At 38.8% G+C, this 23177-nt stretch overlaps 1 protein-coding gene and 1 pseudogene across 2 annotated transcripts in view; both read right to left on the bottom strand.

The window, feature by feature from the left end:
- The window catches only part of CDH8 (cadherin 8), a 380375-nt gene that overhangs the window by 225306 nt on the left and 131892 nt on the right, over window positions 1–23177 (bottom strand). The window lies entirely within an intron of this gene.
- On the bottom strand, window positions 12071–12239 carry LOC122914708 (annotated as a pseudogene).

The following is a 23177-nucleotide window of genomic DNA, read 5'->3' as shown; positions in this document are numbered from 1 at the left end:
TGAGCTTTTCTTGTTTTTAAATCCTCCAGAGAAATATTTTCAAAACACTATTTCATATAGAATGTGCAGCTACCTATAGTGGCTCTCCAGATTCCCCAGGAAAATAATTAGGAATCTGGATGGTCATTAAATACAAACTTCATCATGACATTCCTTCAAACGAAAAGCATAAAGGGGAAAATCCATGAATTTCTAGAGAATTTCACATCATTTTAACTTCTTTATTTCCCATTCGTTGTCATTGGCCCTTTCTTACTTCCAAATATTCATCTTTTCTTTTAGTTAGATAATGATCATTACCATGAAATACAAAGAAACCACTATATTTCTGGCCCAAGTATTTACTTGACTAGATTATCTCATTTAGGTTTCACATAGACCCTAAAACTTATATTTAAATGACTTCTAGCTTCCTGAGAAAGGATAAGAATAAATAGGTACCCAATAAATGTTTGTTTTCAATTCATTCATCTGCTCAATTACACGTGTTTTCCATATGGACATTTGTTGCATAATTAAAATAGCAACTACCCCCATTGTTAGTATACTAAGGGGAATAAAAGATTAATACAGAGATAAGTAGGGAGATAGATAATTGGTAAGCAGATACATAAATGTAGATTAGATATATAGATGTAGTCAAACATCTGAGTTAGTAATTCCACCTCTTTCAAGTTATCTTAGAGAAAGAATCCAAAACATGAGCAAGTTTTTTTTGTTTGCTTGTGGTGTTTGTTTGTTTGTTTGTTTTTGCGACATACTGACAGAATAAATGAATACCTATTTAAAAAACATTTAGAGGAGCACCTGGGTGGCTCAGTCGGTTGGGCGTCCAACTCGTGATTTTGACTCAGGTCATGATCTCAGCGTCCTGAGATCAAGCTCTGTGTTGGGCTCCACAGTGGACATGGAGCCTGTTTAAGATTTTCTCTCCCTCTCCCTCTGCTTCTCCATCCTTGCTTGCTCTCTCACTCAAAAATAAATACACACACACACACACACACACACGTAAATAAATACAGAAATGAATAAATGAATGATAAACAAATAAAAACATTTAGAATATCATTGGTAATAGTTATAATAGCAAACCTTAAAATAGAGAAAAAAAGAAAAAGAAGATAAAATTGGCTATACAAAATGAAAACAACCAAAGGAAAATACTGTTTCAAAAAAGAAAGGAAAGAAAAGAAAGGAAAGGAAAGGAAAAAAGAGAAGAAAAAAAAGGGAAAAGAAAAGAAAAGAACAAAACTAAAATGTTTAGGTCACTGTCATGGGTTCCCATAACCAAGAGATGTGGGACTTAACAATCCTAAGCTGACTCTGACTGGCAGCAGATGGCAGGAATGATGCACTCTCGAGTGATTCACGCCCTAGGTACTGCGGAATATGTACCATACTGTGTACTATGCACTATGTGATATGTACTATATTATTCCTATAGGACTTAAAAAAAAAATCCAGAACTTAGCTGCTATTTGAGAATCAGAATGTGAAGAGACGATCACTGGACATATTTTGAAACTATCAAACAGAAAACAGAGCAAGGTGTCCAGTTTGAGAAGAATCCTGCTCTGGGTGAATGATTCCTTCATCAGAGCCAGAATCCCCAGAGAAGTAGTGTTTAAGGTGCAGAGAGAGGCGTAGGTCCTACCCCTTGGAAACCAACTCAGAATGAGAGGAGAAAACAAGGAACCCACCGCACCACACAGGAGCTCGAGGAAAAGAGCTGTTTGTGAGTTGGGAAGAGGAAGAGGGGCTTATGCCCTTTTGAAAGTTATATGTTATTTCAAGTTTTTAATTACAAAAGTAATACCTACTCCCCGTGGGCAGCGCTCCTCTTTTTAGTAGGTAACTCAAAGAGACACCTTAGAAGGCAGAGAGCTAAGAAGGCTGGGCTCTTAGTGCTCTGCAAAAAGTGTTAAGAAGTTAATTAGCACCTGCATTCTAAGGAGCAGTGAGTACAATGTAGGACCCAGAGGGGGTCAAACCCCGTGAAAAGCCTCCAGGAGAGCCCGCAGAACTGCCAAAGATAACAGCTTACACTTTACTTTTGTAAATATTTAAACCCATATATTGTAATTTTTCCGGTAGGACGAAGGCATTAGGCACTTGTAATTCTCTCTCTAATTAGAGTGTAGCTTGTATGAATGTGTGCTTTTATCAATGGAAATCAATAATGAATACAGTTGCTGCTATATAAATACTAAAAGATTAGTTATTTAGACCATCCTAAGCATCCAGTAGACTCTTTAATTTCCACAAAGAATCCTGAAGTAGGCTGGATGCTTCACCCTACCTTTATTGGCTGGCATATCCCCCAGGCGGGCATTGCCTCTGAAAGGAATAAAAACCTCTGTAGCAGTGTTTTCTGAACTGTGAGCCACGCAGTTAATTAAGAAGTGAACTACAAACTGGTATATGTGAAATTCTCAGGTCCCCCAAAGAATTTCGTATGGAATGGCTTACATCAACTTGCCTATTTATGGTAATTAAATGCTTGGGTGGTACACAGTAAGTTCTCAGTAGATTTACTATATATTTGATAAATAATAAATACATAATATTAAATAAATACATAAATATCAAATATTGTCTTGAATCAATATTACAGGCCCAACTTAAAATATTATCTCCCCGTTGTTCTTATTTTCCTTATGGGGCAACTAAACACAAGACAGGTTGCAAGAAATCTTGCCTAAGACCACACAGATCGTGGGAGTCTCTGTTTTTGCCAGACATGACACTAGAACCTAGGGATTCAAGGTTAGATAAATAAGACACAGCACTTGCCCTGCAGAAACCTCTAATTTTACGATGTCTGGGTGGACATGTTTGAAAAATCTCTAGGAAGTTGGGCAGTCATATTAGGTGACAGCTTTCACAGGCAGAAGCAGGCAATTATAAACTTGGAACAACTCGGAGGCTTAGTGTTTCTCACAGACTATGTCATGCTGTTTCTGTGGTTCATTCCCTAATACATCAACATTGTTTCTTTAGGATATGAAATAGCTTTGCAAATGTTCTGGTAGCACCTCGGAAAGATGTGTCATACCTCTCTTATTTTGTTTTCAGAATCTCCCGGCACACTACCGGGGACACCAAGCTGAGAAATCTGGCATTAGAGTCACCCACAGAGCAAGTGGTTTTCAAAGTGGTCTCCAGACCAGCAGCTTTAGCCTCCTCCAGAACTTGTTAGACATGTAAATTTTCAGCTTCATTCCAAATGTACTGAATCATAGACTCTGAGGGTGAAGCTGTGAAACTATTTTAACTAATTCCCCAAGTTCTTCTGATGCACAAATTACGGAAGCCAGTACTATTACACCAGATCAACATCTCTGATCTTAAAAAAAAAAAAAAAAAAAAAAAAAGAAAGAAAAGAAAAAGAAAAAATAAGCCACTAATGTGATGTGTTCATAATGCTTTAACTTCTTTTTATAACTTTACAACCTTCTGAGTAATGTAAGACAATTATGAAGATTCTAATTTTATAGAAAATTAGACTGAGAAATTCCCCGAACCTCCTTGCATTCAAAGGTTGTCCAGGAAATACCAAAACTGGGAATACATCTAAGCATACTTTTTAATCTTTTAACATGTGATCCATTTTTAGTTTGTGTCAGTAAGGATAAAGTCATGAATCTCCCTGTTTTCATCCAATGATTTCCAGTAATTATGGTATCTTGCCACCAAATGGTAGGGTGTCGTGATCAGAATAGCCACATTTTTTAGGATGGCAAATTAAGAAATACAGGATGCAGTTTAAGTGTTCATGTTAATTATACTTTTTTTTTCTGTAAAATTAATATAATACAGCTAAGCGCAGTCATTAAAATTATATACTTTGTGAAAGCTGTTGAACAAGAATTAAATAAGCATAAATTTCCAGGCACGCAACTTCACAAATCCCTTAAGAAAGGAAAATTGCTGCTCTCCTAGCTCCCACGTTATCTTAAAAGACTTCAGGGTCTCAATGACAACTTCCTGGTGGTCTCCATTCATTACCCAAGGCACCTACTTCAGGGCTTTAGACTAAGAATCCTAGACATTTTGCTTTTATGAGAATTTTCAAAGAACTTTCAAAACTAGGTCTACGCGTGCTTGAATCCACTGTCAGGGAAATGGCCCCTGCTCGCTTGGGTCTAGCTCATTTCTCCGTACACAGTTGTTCAGGCAACGAAAGAAGCAGCAAGGACTAAGAAATGTTGATCATAGAAAAAGAACCCTCTTACACATGTATTTTTTTTATAAATATTTTATTTATTTATTTGACAGAGATCACAAGTAGGCAGAGAGAGAGGAGGAAGCAGGCTCCCCACTGAGCAGAGAGCCCAATGTGGGGCTTGATCCCAGGACCCTGAGATCATGACCTGAGCTGAGGGCAGAGGCTTTAACCCACCCAGCCCCCCAGGCGCCCCATTACACATGTAGTCTCACGGTAAAGATGTTCTCCTCTCTCTTTAGTAAATGAATATGTGCTGACCAGCCACCAACAGCAAGTTAGCTTCAACTTCCCATTTGTGTCTGTCCCCTGGCCCCTCATTTCTGATCCAAGCATTATCCTAGATTTGGTGGAAAGCACACCCTCTGGCAGAGGGAATCTGCTTCTGTGGGGCTGATAAATAATAAGAGCTGGAACAGGCAGACTTGAGGCAGGTCATAAATCTCTGAGTCTACTATACTTACCTGCTTTATTTACATGACTGTACTATCATGAAGAACCAGTGGGATTGGAGAGAGGTACAACACTATTGCACAACATGTGAAAATCTCACACAAACATTGAGGCATCCCCAAAGATCGTTGTAATACATATTTACATAGTCAGCATCAGTTCTCTTACATCTAAAACTCTCCCTCTGTCATTAGAATGATGTGCCATTTCAGACACCTTTTTTTTTTACCACATTTATAAAACCCACTGAACTCAAACACAATTATTTTAAGCACCACCATAAAGAAATAATTTCACCATCTTCTTAGAACAAGACTACCAGTGCCATATATTGCTGTTGGAACTGACAAACTCATAAAGAAGTAAATGGGAGTAATGTGGAATTTTTTTTTTTTTTAAAGATTTTATTTATCTATTTGACAGAGAGATCACAAGTAGGCAGAGAGGCAGGCAGATTGAGAGAGAGAAGGGAAAGCAGGCTCCCTGCTGAGCAGAGATTCTAATGGAGGGCTCGATCCCAGGACCCTGAGATCAAGACCTGAGCCGAAGGCAGAGACTTAACCCACTGACCCACCCAGGTGCCCAGGAATGTGGAATTCTTAAAACAGAGGCTTCGTAAGCATTTGCTGAAACTCAAATCCTTTGGAACTTGAACTACCTTGAATCAGAGCCCACAATATAAATAATTTCTCGCCCCCAATTTTACCAAGATAATACAAAATTAATGATCTCTCATGTTCCTATGAAGACTTTTCGAATCTGCACATATTTCACTATGGGTGTATATATGGAGAGTAGAATGCACTAGACAGAGAAGAGAATTCCCTTCAGGATAGAATTTATATTTCAGAGTAGAGAGACTGTGAGTCAAGCCAGCTATTTTTGTTGCTGTTCCAGACTCGACGCATTTTTCTCTTTGATTTGGAAAGAAAGCAGCATTTTCCCTCCAACTCAGACAGTATATATCACACAAATCCACACACAAACACACACGCTGGAACATATAGACAGAGTGAAGGGTGAAGGAGCGTGTGTGTGTGTGTGAGAGAGACAGAACGAGAGTACGAGAGGGAGTGACAGAGAGAGGGAGGTGGAAGGGCAGATTGTGTGCAAAAAAGAGGTAAAATATTAGAGATTCTTGTTTCCTTCAAGGATTATGAGAACTTTTTTTTAGACACTGCATTAACCTACAATTCATAAACAGTTATGTTAAAAACTATGAAGAAGGGGGATTAGAATGAAGGTTTTGTCACAGTTAAAAAAAATAATTACAGGGGCTCCTGGGTGACTCAGTGGGTTAAGCCGCTGCCTTTGGCTCAGGTCATGATCTCAGGGTCCTGGGATCGAGTCCCGCATCGGGCTCTCTGCTAAGCAGGGAGTCCGCTTCCCTCTCTCTCTCTCTGCCTGCCTCTCCGTCTACTTGTGATTTCTCTCTGTCAAATAAATAAATAAAATCTTAAAAAAAATAAAATAAAATAATTGCAAACCAAAATATGTTTTTGTGCTTTCTGTGTAGAGATCACTCTTGCAACGTGTTAGTGTGTGAGCAACCACCATGTCCTCACATGACTGACCACCTGGTCATGTATTAGAAGAATTTGGCTCTTTCTTTGGATATATTTTTATGTGCATTCATGAAGGATGAAAGACTGAGCAATGAGTTTCATTTTCTACTCCTAGAAAAAATACCCTGAAAAAGATGCTCAAAGAGCACCCTGAATAAATTATGCCCAAATGGAAGAAATACTTCGGACTTCCTCACCTGGATTTCTGTATTTATTTTTTTCTTCTTCTTTTTTTTTAATTTAAGATTTATTTATTTGTCAGTGAGAAAGAGCACAAGCAGGGGGAGCAGCAGGCAGAGGGAGAAGCAGACTCTCTATTGAGCACTGACCCCAATGAAGAACTTGATCCCAGGACCCTGGAATCGGGACCTGAGCTGAAGAAGGCAAACGATCAACTCACTGAACCACCCAGGCGTCCCAGGATTTAGGTACTGAAGTATAATTGCAAAGGCCTTAGTCTGGGGACAGCAGGAAGTGAATGAACCCATACCTACCTTAAAAGCAGCCGCTATTCTCCTAGATACACACACACACACACACACACACACACACACACACACACATATATTATATACATACATACATAGACCTATATATTTAACATACAACATTGTACTCCAGTGGGGCATACAGAATGTTTTAGTTAAATTAAGGGGTTTGTAGTAAGACTGTAAAGAATAAAATCCTAAACTCACTGCATATTTGCTATAAAACTCTTAGCCAATTGCTGTATTGTCTTTACTTGATACCAAAAAAAAAAAAAAAAAAAAGTGCCTCATAGATGTGTGTGCATGTCAAATCAGGTGAAACTGCCTAGAGTAGTGTCGGTCTTCAGCAGCAGTAATGATAAAGATATTGACAGCGATGATGTCCACAGCACAGATTCACTGAGCACCCAGTGTGTTCACGACACCAGCCCAGGAATTTTGTAGGTGATACTCCTTATTTCTTAACAAACAGTTACTGAAGGTCTACCAAGTGTCATTACTCCACATACATGAGTTTTCTAATGAAGAGTGAAAAAATGTCATTTAAAAAATTACAAACTGGGGGCGCCTGGGTGGCTCAGTGGGTGAAAGCCGCTGCCTTCGGCTCAGGTCATGATCTCAGGATCCTAGGATCGAGGCCCACATCGGGCTCTCTGCTCTGCGGGGAGCCTGCTTCCTCCTCTCTCTCTGCCTGCTTGTGATCTCTGTCTGTCAAATAAATAAATAGAATCTTAAAAACAAAAATTACAAGCTGGATGTGCGGAGAAGAGAAAGAATACATCCAAATCTGCATGTTTCATGAGCGGTCTCCCGGATCTACCACCCCCTCTCCGGAGTTCTCATGTCCCCTGCCCCCCTCATTTGAGTCTCTAGGTAGCATCTCGTGTTGTACATTAAATCCTATTTGATAAGAGACTATCTTAGTTGCCATCTGAAGATTTTGATCCCTTATACGTGAATAAGATGAATATATTCACCTCCATGTCCTGCCTGAGTTCCTAAAGCCAGGGAAAAATAAAAGATGACAGAGTGTCTCTTATATTTCATTGTCTAAATCCCACACAAATGAGTTTCCTCGATAGCAAACTGTTAAATCATTATTCCCCAGCTCTCCACAATACCCGTACCTCCAATGACCAGATACCAAAAGAAAGTAATAAATAGGGACACCTGGGTGGCTCAGTTGTTTACGTGTCCCACTCCTGATCTAGGCTCAGGTCGTGATCTCGAGGTTGTGAGACAGAGCCCTGTCTCAGGCTCCACACTCAGCAGCGAGTCTGCTTGGATTCTCTCCCTCTCTCTCTGCACCCTCCCCCGTGCACACACTCTCTCTCCCTCTAAAATAAATAAATCTGAAAGTAAAAAAGAAAAAGAAAATAATAAATAAACTTTATTTATATTGAGTCACTAAGGGAAAGAATGTTACAGTTTAAGATGGATTTCTTTTAAATAGGAGGGAAAAGGGGTACATGGGTGGCTCAGTGGGTTAAAGCCTCTGCCTTCCGCTCAGGGCAGGATCCCAGGGTCCTAGGATCAAGCCCCGCTGGGGCTTTCTGCTCAGCAGGGAGCCTGCTTCCCTCTCTGTCTCTGCCTCCCTCTTTGCCTACTTCTGATCTCTGTCTGCAAATAAATAAATAAAAGCTTAAAAAAAAATAGGAGAGAGAAACTTGAATAGCAAAAGAAAAACCAATGAAGGAGGCCATGAGCATCCTCTCTTTTAAACAGAAAGCACTTTCCTCACTTCTCTATCAGTTTGGTTTATACAGGAAGATCGAAGACACAGTATCATGTAAAAGAAATTCCCTCTTTGTCACATTTCAAGATCAACTGCCTTGTCACTCTGAGAGGCACTACAGATCTTGATAACATTCCAATACCAAAATGCCTCATGTTTCTCGAAGATGCAGGATTCCTAGAGTGCTATCAGTTGTAACAGCTCCTTACCTTCTCAGGAACATACTGTGTCTGGTCCTTATTGAGCCTGTCCCAGACTCGTCCACTACATCTCTTAGCTCCACAGACCATGACAACACATCTCTCTGACACCCTTGACCTCCGTGCAGGAAGGTCTTTGGTCTGTTTCCCTTATTGCAATTGAAATATTCAGAGAGAACGTTGCTCATCATTTTGGTCCTATCTTCCTTTTTTGGCTTATTACATATTTTCTGAGATACCTATGTTTGAGTCTTGCTAGGCACAGGAAGACAACAGTGAACTTAGAAACAAAGGCTCCATCTTATGATTAACAGATAACTACACAAGTAATTAATAAATTATAATTGAATGAAAGAAAAGACAGAATGGTAGAAACTCTTTAACACGCTTGGAGGAAGTGAGGACTATGGGAGACCTGAAAGACTGACCCTCCTAGGCAAAATCAAGGTTGTGTGTGGAGACTCTGAGGCCATCACACATGAGGGACAAAAACTAGGCTATAAGGCAGAGTCAACAGCTCAAAAACACGGGGATGTAGGCAGAGTAAAATTGTGCAGAGCATTATCAGATTATGTTATAAACTTTGAACTAGCTCTACAGTGCAATGGAGAAACACTGAAGCTTAGTAAGCAGGAACATGTCACAATCAGAGAATGCATTCGAAGTCACAGAATAGTGAATGCAGACAAGCAAGGAGTATGGAAGCCAGACAGAAGTCTGAGTGATATATAATAGTTCCTTGGACTAGGATGGTGAGAGAAGATGCAACAGCAGCAAAGTAGAAGGTGACCTTTCTTCACTGTAAAAATGGTTAAAATCTACCCACATTTATTTCTAAGAGCAGTGGGAGGGCACACAAGGGTATGTGGTAAGAGACGGCTATGCTCAAAGCCCTGTTTTAGAAATAATCATTCTTCTACTGTAGAACCACAGAGGAGGAGATCAATAACAAATAGCACCTGTGATTTCCTTCTCACCAATAAAATACAGCAAAGGTGATGGGCGCAGGGGAAGATTATGTTACAAGAGACTGTAACCACTGTTATGCCAGAGACTCTCTTGCTGACTATGAAGAAGGAAGTTGCCACGCTCTGAACTGCCACATGGGAAGGCCATGCAGCCAGGAGAGGAGGAAGGTCACTGGATAGGAAAGAAACTGAGACCCTCAAGGATCTCAACACTGCCAATAACCATGAGACCTTGGAATTGGGATTCTTGCCCAGTTGAGCCTCAGATGAGATCTCAGACCTGGCTGAAACATTGAATGCAACTGTATAAGATTCTAAAAGGACTTTTGGATCTCCCACATGGATCCTGACTCACAGGCTATATAAGATAATAAGTTACCACTGTTAAAAGCCCACTAAGTTAGTTTTGAATGTGCTGATTGTTAAAAATGCCCCTTAATCCCATATATCCATGTCACATGGGCAGTTTCAGTTACAGGCCTGGAACTCAGCAGAAAACTTAGAAATTAGATGTCAAAAATTCTTTTATGGGTAGGAAGCATCACAGAAACACAAAAAAGGTAATAGAATAATTATTTAAACAAATAAACTAGCTTAATTCTCAAAATATAACCTAAACCATAAATATGAAAGAAGACTCAACTTTAGGGACACTGATCTCAGAGAATCCAGGAGCATGTTGACTTAGAAGGCCAATCAGGGTGACTTTCATAACATGGAATTATGCCTCAGAGCTTGGGCCAACTGACACTTGCTACATGCCAATAAGACTACTTTATCCATTCATAGGATTTTCCTTCTTAAATCCCATTTTAAAGAAAAAGAATCCAGAGTCAGAGAGGAAAATTCCCTTCCCATGGTCATCTAGTGGTTAGGAGAAGATCCACAATTCAAACACCGTCTGGCTTCAAAGCCTGAGCATTTACCTTTGAACATTTCAAGGAAGCATTCCATCAGACACAGGGAAGCACATTTTTATAATCTTTATGCACACCTAAGCCTAACCTTGAATCCCACATATCTAAGCAGTCCCCACCCTGCTCAAATTGGCTTCTATGGTATCAGAAGTTCTGTAGACCTTAAAGAGCTACGGATACATCTAAAGAATCAGGCAAATCTTAAAGTTAATCAGGAATGTCTTTTCTGTTCAAAGCAAAGTGCCAAGTCTAATGTGTTAGAACGAGGATGTCCCTTCAAAATCTAACATGACTCTTGTCTCTGAGGTGGGGGATAAGGCAGCTTCAAAACGACCTTTTTCACTATTGCTGACAGCACAGCAATAACTCACTTTTATCATGATATCTTGAAATATCTTCTGATCGGGTGTGTTTTACTTGACGGTTATAAGGTAAAAGATCCCACCAAATATTTAAAACAATCACATACTTTAAATTCATCCAGGGGCTTGCTCACTGAGTGCAATATTAATGGCTTGTAGGCACTGGATTTTTTAGGCCTACGAATGCAGACATGATGCTAAAATGTTTTCCATTTTGTAGGAATGGATATTTCAGCAGAGCCCACAAGTCCTACCAGCCCAGACTCTAACCTACTCACATGACTTGACTTCTGAGCAGATGATATCATGTGCCTATTTCTCATCAGGTCCAAAGATCTTAAGAAACGGCTGCAGCTCCTCTGAGTCACAAGCCAACATGAAATTTCAGTGGATACCCTACCATGCAAATCTCAGGCGAACAAAAAATTCCTGCTAATCTCTCCTGACTTCTCTGGGTCCTCCTCCTCCATGGTTTCTGCTATGAAACTCCTTCCACTCATCTTTGGCAAGCCTTCAGAGAAAGCAGGTTACCTTCCCTGCCAAATTAGGTGCGCCTTGAAGGCAGGCATGGTTAAGAGAGAACATTTATCATATATGTCCTTGGTTTGGCATATATCAAAATGTGCACATGCATTTTTGCATGACACGTTGCTCTCCAAAATATGAGGAGCATTCCAGCAGGGAACTCTAGGTATGCAAGGAATCAGCATTAATTAATTTCAAATCCACAGTGACAGATGTACATCCTTGCATTCTCCTTTTATGCTGACGGATATCTCAGTTTTATGCTAGTATGCATTTGACAGCTTTCAGATATTTGCAAATATCCCTCTATATACCAAGGAGGAAGAAGGCTTAGAAATAAAAGCCTTTGGGGGCACCTGGGTGACTCAGTGGGTTAAAGCCTCTGCCTTCGGCTCGGGTCATGATCCCAAAGTCCTGGGATCGAGCCCCGCATCGGGCTCTCTGCTCAATGGGGAGCCTGCTTCCTCCCTCTCTCTCTGCCTGCCTCTCTGCCTACTTGTGATCCGTCTGTCAAATAAATAAATAAAAATCCTTAAAAAAAAAAAAAAGATATAAAAGCCTTTGGCAGGCAACAACGTCTATACAATAGCTACTGACTTTAATATATTTACATATAGCTTATGTTGTAGCTACCTAATATTAGGTATCTATTTCATTATATCTATCTAGTAGTATATTTATCTAGCCTTTATCTCTTATTTATGTCACATGATATAGTGGCAAGAATGTTTCCTTTTTAATTAGCAATAATCGCACCTCGGATAAACCTCATTGGCTACGATACTGCCACTGCGCAAAGCTGAATGTTTCCTTTTTATTTTTTTTTAAGATTTTGTTTATTTGGGACCCCTGGGTGGCTCAGTTGGTTAAGCAGCTGCCTTCGGCTCAGATCATGATCCCAGCGTCCTGGGATGGAGTCCCACATCGGGCTCCTTGCTCAGCAGGGAGCCTGCTTCTCCCTCTGCCTCTGCCTGTCTGTGCTCGCTTTCTCGCTCTCCCTCTTTCTGACAAATAAATAAATAAAATCTTTAAAAAAAAAAAAAAAGATTTTGTTTATTTACTTAGAGAGAGAGTGACAGAAAGAGCATGAGAGGGGAGAGGGTCAGAGGGAGAAGCAGACTCCCTGATGAGCAGAGAGCCCGAGGCAGGACTCGATCCTGGGACTCCAGGCTTGTGACTTGAGCCGAAGACAGTCACTTAACCAACGGAGCCACCCAGGTGCCCCAAGGAAGTTTCCTTTTTAAATGATAATTTATATCAATAAATAAAATTATAATACTTTTCTCTAACATGACATGTTCCATGTAGGTGAATATAATATTTGATACGGCGAATTTCAAAGGACTAAAGGCAAGCTTGGTGCTCTAATGAAACTACCAACGATTTGCAACCCAGCCTGCTGACTCCAGAGAGTGAACTCTTACCACTTGTTCTTAATATCTGCACTCAGTTTGATTGCTGTGACTTCACAGTCTATAAATGAAGGCACTCGATAAACGTTTGTTAAATGCATCTGATGATAACATTAGAGAAAATAGAGAAATGGGGGTGAGTTTTTTTTTTTTTTAAAAAAAGGGCAGAATGTCCATTCCCCCCACTCCCTTTGGGAAAAGATAGTTTTAAAGATTTATTTATTTTTATTTTTATTTTTCTTAAGTAATCTCCATACCCAACATGGGGCTCAAAGCCACGACTCCAAGATCAGGAGTTGCATGTTCCACTAAATGAACCAGCCAGGTACCCCTGCGATAAAGGTAGTTTTACTAAATAAATTCCTTTTGGAAATAAGTGAGATCTGTTTCAGGCACATTAGAGACCTCTTCTTTGTCCTAGAGATGCAGACTAAACCATCTCTGGTCCTGATATGGAAATTCCCCCTTGGCTGCCTTGAGCTGGGTACGTAACAAAAGGAGACCCAAAATAACATATCTAAAGGTAAAGTTACCTTCTAACACCAGAATAAAAATAGAAAAGAGAAGGGGGAGAGGAATCAACAGGATAAATGAATATAAAAATCAATATATTTACACTCATTCATGTAGCTTATAAATTTGGTGGAACTGGTTTTAAGCCCATATTGAAAGAAAGAAACCAGACAGAAAACCAAGTGTATGAGTCCACCTATATAAAGTACAAAAGAGGCAAAATGCTATAATTTTAGAAGTGAGGATACTGGTTGCTCTTATGGGCACAGTGACAGAAAGAAGCCGAAGTATGAATTCTGCAAGGCAAGTATTATTCCAATTTTTTAACGGGGGTGCTAATGACATGAATCAGTTCAGCTTGCGAGCATGTGCTCTTATGACATATGCAGTTTACTCTGCGGATATTACACCTTAATGCATAATTTAAAAATACATACCAGGGACAAGAGAAGGTGAGATGTGCAAAGGCCTAATAGGAACAAGAACTGTTGTCCATGCTTATGAGAATTCTGACTTACTGATGCCCTTAGTGCAGAGTGAAGCAGGGGAGACAATGCTGGATTCACAGCACAGGGTCTTACTTTTCTTGCTGGGCGGTTCCCCCTACACTGCGCTCCCAGGGCACCTGCACAGCATTTCCTGGAGCAGTTGGACACTGCAAGAACGATTCCTAAGATGGATCCTGGCACTTCTTTCATTCAATTTTGACATTGTAACTTGCTACATATACATAAATGTGCAGGGACTGTTTAATATTATTTCATCGTCACCTAATGGTATCAGCAGCCCTAATAATTACACAGGAATAACAATACGGGGAAAAAAAAAAAAGGATCCTGGGGTGATTAACATTATTCAGATGATTCTGTCAAGGTGAGAAAAAGGACAACAAAGACATACTCGGGAATGAATTTTGTCCTTTGTTTTCAGTCTTGATCATCCCGCGTTTCTTTAATAGTAATTTTCAAAAGAACAAAGCACAGAAGACTGTAGGTTATCTTACATCCATTAATAGGATCTGTGAATATAAATGGATGGAAAAGTGACATTGAGCTTGACATCAAGAGTCTTTTATCATACTGAACGGAAACAATTCCTTCTCTCTATTTCTCTTTCTTTCCGAGGAAGGATAAGGAGATGCACGATCCTTTCAAAAGCCTGGCAGAAGGGATATCCCATCCCCAATTCGGGTTTAAACGTTCCCAAGAATATAACATTTCAGTTCATTATTTCTACATGGACAGCAGTTGATGCCAGGTAAAGACAAAACTTCCTCTTTTATTATATTATGAAGATAAGCACTACATATGACTCATACCATGCCTTCTGCTGAAGAGCCAAGTTCTTTCAAAGGGGAAGACACAAGAGCGATGGTCTATTCTCTAGGTCTATATAATGAAAAAAAAACCAGCATATCATTTGGGTGGGCATAAATATTTATTATCTCTTGGCACTATTTACATATCCAGGACGAAAAATGCTTCTATATCCTCCCAATTACTTCTTTTCACAGGCAACAACAGCATGCAAAGGACAATTTTCTACTTCTTAAGAGACATTTGATTTTAAGAAACATTATTATGTCCCTCCCATTTTGGGGGTGTCATGGATGGATGGATGGAGTATCATGGAAGCCAGAGATGGGAACTGTGGAAGGCTCAGTATGTTTCTACAGCTAGAGACTAAGGAATCCAATAAGAAGTTTCACAGTCTCTTGCTTTGTTACCAGTTTCATGTACTTCCCTGCACTGTGAAATGTAGCTTTTTCATTTCTCTAAATATACCATGAAAAGATGACGTCTGCCTCATGGTTTCACCTATCTCTATGTTGAGTTACTGGGAAAGACAGTACTTCCACACCTTCTCCGTCTTCATGGCAAGTACCTGGGGTTGAGACTAATTGAATTAGATCTGATCAAATGTCTACCTATGTTCCAGAATGGAAGCAACCTTATATAAACTGACTGCTAATTATCCATACTGTCACTGGGGAGATGGACAGTTAGTTGAGAATAAATAAAACACGGTTAGGCATACACTCAGGGTGTTCACTGCCGCCTTGACAGAGGTATGGTCTCTAAAGGGGGTTACTAACTATATATACTCATTCCCTTTTCCGCACAAGTTTTCAAAAGCAGGAATAGGCAGAGTAACGCTGTTAGTGGCAAGCTAGGGAACAGTGCCCATGAACACAATGCTGAAGAACAGAATCAGGGTTCTCATTTTGAAGAGATGAAAGGAAAGATAAGAAATTCTGTTAGGTAGCATTTCCCAAAGGTCTGACAGAGTTTTAAGATAGTTCCTGCTTGTAATGTGATCCCTGGAACTCATTCAAGTCCTTAAGCTCATCTGTATATTAACTGATTGCTTTCTGTTCTAGCTTGTCTACCATTGTTCTGTCCGATGACCAAAGAGGAATATCTTTATAGTGTTTTATAGATTATAGATAGGGCTTTGTGGTATTTTGGCAAAACCAATTCGAATTTCTTTCAAAATTAAATATGAGCTTACCATATGATCAAGCAGTCACACTCCTAGATATTTATCCAACTGAATTGAAAACTTACTTCTAAACAAAAGCCTGTATCTGAATACTTATAACAGCTTTATTTGTAATCACGCAGAACTGGAAACAATCAAAATATCCTTCAATAAGTAAATGGGTACACAAACTACGGCAATCCATACGAGAAAAGCCTACCTCATGATGAAAAGGAATGGACTCTTAAGCCATGCAAAAACGTGGATGAATCTTAAATGCACATTACTAAAGGAAAGGTCTACAAACTATATTATTCCTTTACATGATATTTTAGGAAAGATGAAATTATAGAGTCAATGAACAGATCGGTGACTGCTGGGACTTAAGGAAATGAAGAAGTTTAATAGGTAAAACTCCACAGATATTTTTAAGGTACTAAAGCTATTCTGTATGATACTGTAATGATGGACCCATGGCACAATGTACTCGTTAAAATCATTAGACTTCATAGCACAGTAAGTGAATCTCAATATATGCAAATTTTTGTTTAAAATTAGGATGTCTGTGGGGTGCCTGGGTGGCTCAGTGGGTTAAAGCCTCTGCCTTCGGCTAAGGTCATGATCCCAGGGTCCAGAGATCGAGCCCCGCATAAGGCTCTCTGCTCAGCAGGGAGCCTGCTTCCTCTTCTCTCTGTCTGCCTCTCTGCCTACTTCGGATCTGTCTGTCAAATAAATAAATAAAATCTTTAAAAAAGAATTAGGATATCTGCATTTCCCAGGATAAAATGCAAAACCTTTGACAAAATAATATAACTATATTGTATACATACTTTGAAACTTACTGAGGGTAGTAGGGGGGAAGGAGCAGACCTAAGTATGTGTGTGTGTGTGTGTGTGTATAAGTACACTATAAACACACACACCCTAACACACTAGCATACTAATATTCTAATACATAGATTAGTATACTATTAGTATATACACTAAGATACTACTCATGTATATTTGTGCAATATGTATGTATATATATGTGTGTGTGTTTTAGTGTATAAATTAGAGTATCCACATTTATTTGTCCTCCCTGTATCAGCTGAGAGGGCCTAGAAGCAAAGGCAACCTAGAAATAACACTCCTCTTGGTTTCTGACACCTCAATAAAAGGAACCAGCACTCCTTGGAGAAATAGTTAATTCTAGAATTACAGTGATAATTATATAAGATAAGCCTGGAACACCATGAAGTTCAAGAAAGTAAGAAAGTAAATAAGTGCTAAAATCCAAACCAAAATACTGATGATGAGGAGGAAGAGGATGAGGTTGGATGAATGGATGGGTGAATGGAAGGATGGGTGAATGGGTGGATGGGTGGATGGGTGATGGGTGGATGGATGGGTGGATGGATGGATAGATGGATGGACGGATGGATGGATGGATGGATGGGTGGATGGATGGATGGATGGTGGGTGGATGGATGGGTGGATGGATGGGTGGGTTGATGGAAGGGTGGATGGATGAATGGATGGATGGATGGATGGATGGGTGGATGGATGGATGGGTGGATGGATGGATGGGTGGATGGAAGGATGAAAGGATGAATGGGTGGATGGGTGGATGGGTGGATGGAAGGATGGATGGGTGGATGGATGGATGTCAATGGAACTCAGGAGACAACTAAAAGGTCTCCTAGTTGACAAAGCTGAAAAATAAGTTGGGCAAGAAAGTAAAACTGTATTGGATTATAAACCAAAGTGTAAAATAAATAACCCTTGAGTATATATTGATTAAGTGAAAGAGAGAAAGAAAAAAGAAAGAAAGAAAGGAGGCACCTGGGTGTTTCAGTGGGTTAAGCCTCTACCTTCAGCTCGGGTCATGATCCCAAAGTCCTGGGATCAAGCCTCACATCGGGCTCTCTGCTCAGCGGGGAGCCTGCTTCCCCCTTCTCTTTCTGCCTGCCTCTCTGTCTACCAAATAAATAAATAAAATATTTCTAAAAAATAAATAAAAGATCTTAAAAAAAGAAAGAAAGAAGACAAATGCCCTGTGTATGAGAAATACACATGAGTAGAGTCATTATGTGGTGTGCGGGGGAAAGCATAACTTCCCACTCCTTAAATACATGCTGCACATTGAGACTTTCTTCTAAAGGGTACAATGTGGAAAGGTGGGGAAAACAGTAACTTTACAGTAGGCACCCTGATCAAATAATACCTCAACCAGGTGACTAAGCTTAGCATGAAGAGGAATAAATCCTCTTGATAGTAGGTTCTCTTGATACCATGTGAAGAAAATAGCACTTTTACTTCTGCGGTCTTTCTCTCCAAATCTACTCTATCCTTCTCCCACCCCAAATGTAGTTCTTGAACTCAGATGACTCTTGTGGCTTGCAAAGATTCATAATTGCTAGATAATGATGAGAACCGAAAAATCTGACACGATTATAAAGGGAAGACTCCTTGGTGTCATGCTCACTGACAAAAAGAAAATGAATAAAATCATCTTAAACAGTGGCACAAATATGGTTATACAGATTTTAACTCTTCAAATCCAGACACAGGGGATGAAAACTTGTTTTCTTGCAATAGACAATGTCTCTGAAATGATCTGAATATTCTCATCTCCGGTCTTCTATGTAACTATTTTTTATCTTGTTTTACATCTAATTATATATCAAGTACCCACACACATACATACACACTTTTATCTCTTTTTGCATTCAGTCGACATTATACAAATCTAAATAGACTTATCCTTTACTTCTTTTAACAACTCTACCATATTTTATAGATTACTCTATGTGCTGATCTATATATGTAGCTATCTTGCCATACAAATTTCACTGTTTTTCTCTCTGTGAAGCTATTGGTAAGGAGAATAGGAAAAAAACAACACATATCTCATAAAAGTGTGATTGCTAATCAGCCAAGGAATAAAGGCCTTTGGGCCTAAAAAAAAAATCAAATGGTAATTTTTAAAGCCCAGTAAATCCAGGAAGTACTATTATTAAACCCATCGCTGCAAATATCGAAGTTAAATAATATTCATACATGCATAGAGACACTAAGGAATCCCCAGGACCAGCTCCAAGAGGCAAGGTTCGGAGAAGAGCATGCTGACACCAAAAATAGATTGACAGAGGTGTCCTACATTCATTTTCGGCCAAGACTTCAGAATTTCACAAATGCGTGTTTTGGAGCTGTCCTGACATGTAGCTGCTTCATTTCTCTAACAGGCAAATGTGGGCAAAGGCCGAACGCGATAAGCTTTTGCTCTATTGTCCCTTTTAATTCATGATTTCCTATAATGACAATGTAACAACAACAACAACAACAACAAAACTCATCAAACGGTGGGTGTTGATGCTGATTCACAGAGCTCTGGACACAAGCCTGGCTTGAATAACTTACGGAGGATTTGCCCTTTTGCCTCTGGAATCAATAAATATGTTGAGTCCTAAAATAGTAATTCTCATACAAGAGCAATGAGACAAGGAAGACAACAGGATCATCAGATTATCTGGGTTGAACCCTACCTTGGTTTCTCAACCCTTGACCTAGAATACAAAGTTTTTTTGAAGTATTTTAAATTTCCTTATGATAAGTTCAGACTTACTGATAGAAGAATATTTCAGTATTTCCAATATGTATCCCCAATGAAGGTTAGCTTCTTTATGCAAAACAGAAACTACACAATCCTCACGTCATCTTAGAGTTTTCGAACCACAGCTGTTACAGGCATTTATATCAGGTAGAGCAGCTGGATTTCTTTTGAGAGTATTTATTTCAATCCCCATGATTTGTCACCCATGTTTTCCTAAAGAATTTCAGTTTTGTTCATCACTCTGAATCAAACAAGACAAAAAAAATATAATCAAATCCATCAAGATATGTATTTCCACCTTATTCGGCATCTTTTCTTTAAAATAGAGATATGGTACCAATTTTTTTTTTTAATCTCACCAAGAGAAAGAAAGAAATCTATGACCTCTAAATTACAAGAAAGGAGAATGTGAGGTTTAAGACTGTTTTTAGTATTGAACATTCTTTGATCTTTGAAGCTTATGTGACAAAAATTTTCTTCAATAAGAAAAAATATATGAAAATGAATCTCTATTACTTTGGGATCTTCTTTATAGGTGACTGAAATGAGTACTGGGCAATGACAAGAATAACAAGTTAATCCATGTAAGCTACAGTCATCATAATTTTTAATTCACTCTTCAGAAATTGCAAATTTGACTGTCTAGCTACCTGCTAAACCAACATGTGGCCTTGCATAGAATCAAAAATATCTTCTCATCAGACATGCCTTTGTAAAGCTTTTGTAGTGTAAAACTATGTTAGTGCTACAACATATTTATAAAAAAAATAGTTCCTGGGATCATATAAAAGCATAATTTATCAAATTATGATATATTAATACTTTGAAGACTAGGAAGCACAAAAAGTATTTCTTTTTCTTTAATTCAGTGTTTATCAATTGAATTTGTTTTTCCTTTTCATAAACTTATTTTGAATATAGATTGGAAAATGTTGCCACAGGTCTATTATACCATAAGAAATAACTGAGGTATATAGGAGAATAAAATTAAGGAGTATTATACGGTATCCTGCCTCCATTCCTATCTGTGTGCCAACTGCACAATTTAGTACAAAAGCCATTAAGTGTGGGTAGGTGAGAAGAATCTGTGTAAGGGGAGGGAGATGGAGGGAGAATACAACAGTAGGTAAACATTTGTGTGAGAGAAAGGGGGCTAAGCGGCAGAGTAAATGGAAATCCTTTTTTACAGGATGTGAAGGGTGACCCAAATAATAAATATACTGAGGATAAAGAAACTCGGGTTTCCTATTGTTGGAGAAAAAAAAAAAAAATATATATATATATATATATATATATATGAACCCTCTGGTGTCACTTTAGATTGAAGGTTAAGAGATGAACTCACGGTTTTCAAAAGATAGACAGCATTTTAGTTTCCTTTGGCTACCATAACAAATGATCACGAATTGGGTTGCTAAAAACAACAAGAATTTATTCTCTCACAGTTCTGGAGTCCAAAATCAAAGTGTTGACCGGCCCACGTTTCTTCTGAAGGATGTTCCCTTTGCCCCTTCCGGTTACTAGTAACTCGTGGCATTCCTTAGGGGAGCGCACCTCCAGTCCCTGCCTCCATCTAACTCCATTTAACTAACTACATCCACAAAGACCCTAATCTAAAGTCCTGGGCAGACAAAATTTAGCGGGAACACCATTCAACTCTGAAGAGATCGTTGTGTGTGTGTGTGTGTGTGCGCGCGTGTGTGTATACACATGCCCCCATTCATTACTTAATTCTGTCCACTGAGAATATTTGGGAGTAGCAACACTTTTGTAGCAATAAATGCAACCAATATCCTGAATCTGGCACCATAATACCAGTCGCATTTAGACGGAACCTGGTGTCTCTGTATAGTTAGCAAAGTCCATGGGGCACTCAGTCAGCTGAGTATCTGAAGCAGTTGTGGCTCAGGTCATGATCTCAGGGTCCTGAGACTCAGTGCTGTGCCTGAATCCATGCTCAGTGGGGAGCCTGCTTAATCCCACTCCCTCTGCCTCTTCCCTCTGCGCATGCTGTCCTTCATATAGATAGACAGACAGATAGATGAATGAGTGAATGAATGGCAAATTCCAGGGCTGGGTCAGGGAGAGTACAAAAGAAGCCTAGACCATTTTGGCCAGTGATAAGACTACACCCAAAGGATGAAGAGGCATGTCAATAGAGCATAGAATCAACTTCAAGGGCATGTCATGGCAAAGTCTGGTATAAATGATATTCATAACTATTATCACAGAAATCTAAAAGCCCAAACTAATATAAATAAATATGCAAGCAAATAAATGGGAAGAAAAGCAAGCTTTTCCCTAGAGAAGAATGTCAAGTAATAAATGCAGATGGAATGAGGGAATTAGTATAAACCACCATGTGGCAGCTGTCATGGTAATAATTAATTCAGCCAAGAAACCTCAATGAATGCTAAAATTGGGGGGGGTAGTAATTTGATGAAGAATAAGATATTTACCTAGGTGCAAAGTATTTGCTGACAAAGTTGTCATTAGGTACAAAAAGAAGAAGAAAAAAAAACTTCACAGTGGATGCACACAGTTGTGTAACACCTTAATGAAATTATTATCAAAATTATTATCACCAATAATGGAATAAATCAGAATCTTGTTCCACTTGATACAAATCAATGTGATCTGTGATAGCACTACCAAAGATGCATATTCTAGATTTAATCTCAAGGAAACATCAGACAAATCCTAACAAAGAAATTCTATAGATTAATTCTTCTATAACTTCTAAGGATAAAGGTCATAAAAGAAACAACTTAAGAATCATTCCAGATGGAAGCATTCTAGAAACAATGGTAATCCACGTGCAGTTCTGAATTTGATCTTCTTAATGTTAAAAAAAAAAATTGGAGACAATTGACCAAAGTCTGTGCTTTCAAGAGTAGTGGTATATTGATATAAATTTTCTGACCATGATGGCTGTGGAAAAAAGCATTCATGTGGAAAGGACTTCCCAAGGTTTTCCATGATGATGGTGTATCAAGTCAACAATGCAATCTCAAACTGTTCAAGAAAAAATAAATTCTACGGAACTCCATTTACCCTTTTTCTCTAAGAATGAACGTTTGGCTTTATTTTTTTTTTTTTTAAAGACCAAGAGATATTCTTTAAGATTAAATGCATTCCAATTCAAAGATAATGAACTTACTTTTTTTCTAATATTTTGACACGTGTTTTTTTGTGGAACGCTCCTTCTCCTTTTGCATTCACAACCAGGAAATCTAGAGTCAATCTCAATCACTCTCCTTAGTCTTTATCTTTATTGTATTAAGAGCCAGTGTTCACCACATGGCTCCTAATTAATTTTATTGTTATTTGAATTTCTATGTGTTATAGTGTTGTTACACTTTTCAAAGGCCTAGGTGCCTATCTTGAAAATTGTGTCACACTTTACAAACTTTTCCTTTCCAAATGCCATCTTAGTTTTCGATTTAATTTGCAAAGTATGTTGACCTCAAGTGCTCTTCCACCTTGGAAAAATATTAACTATTATAAATATGCAGCAGAAGTGCAGTACTCGTATAAACAAAATTCTCTGGAGATATTATCAAAGATTAGTACAGCATACTGGTTAAACTCATGAGAGGTAGAGCCAGATGTCTGGATTTAAATCCCAGCTCCTCCACTTAATTTCTGGATTTGGATTAGCTATTATTTTCCCCATTTTTCTGATTAAAAATAATGAGATATAAAGAAGTTAATATCAGTACTGATGTTACAGGGTTG

This window comes from Neovison vison, chromosome 7, assembly GCF_020171115.1.
Source record: "Neovison vison isolate M4711 chromosome 7, ASM_NN_V1, whole genome shotgun sequence".
Lineage (NCBI taxonomy): Eukaryota > Metazoa > Chordata > Mammalia > Carnivora > Mustelidae > Neogale > Neogale vison.
This window is presented reverse-complemented; position numbering and strand designations above follow the sequence as displayed.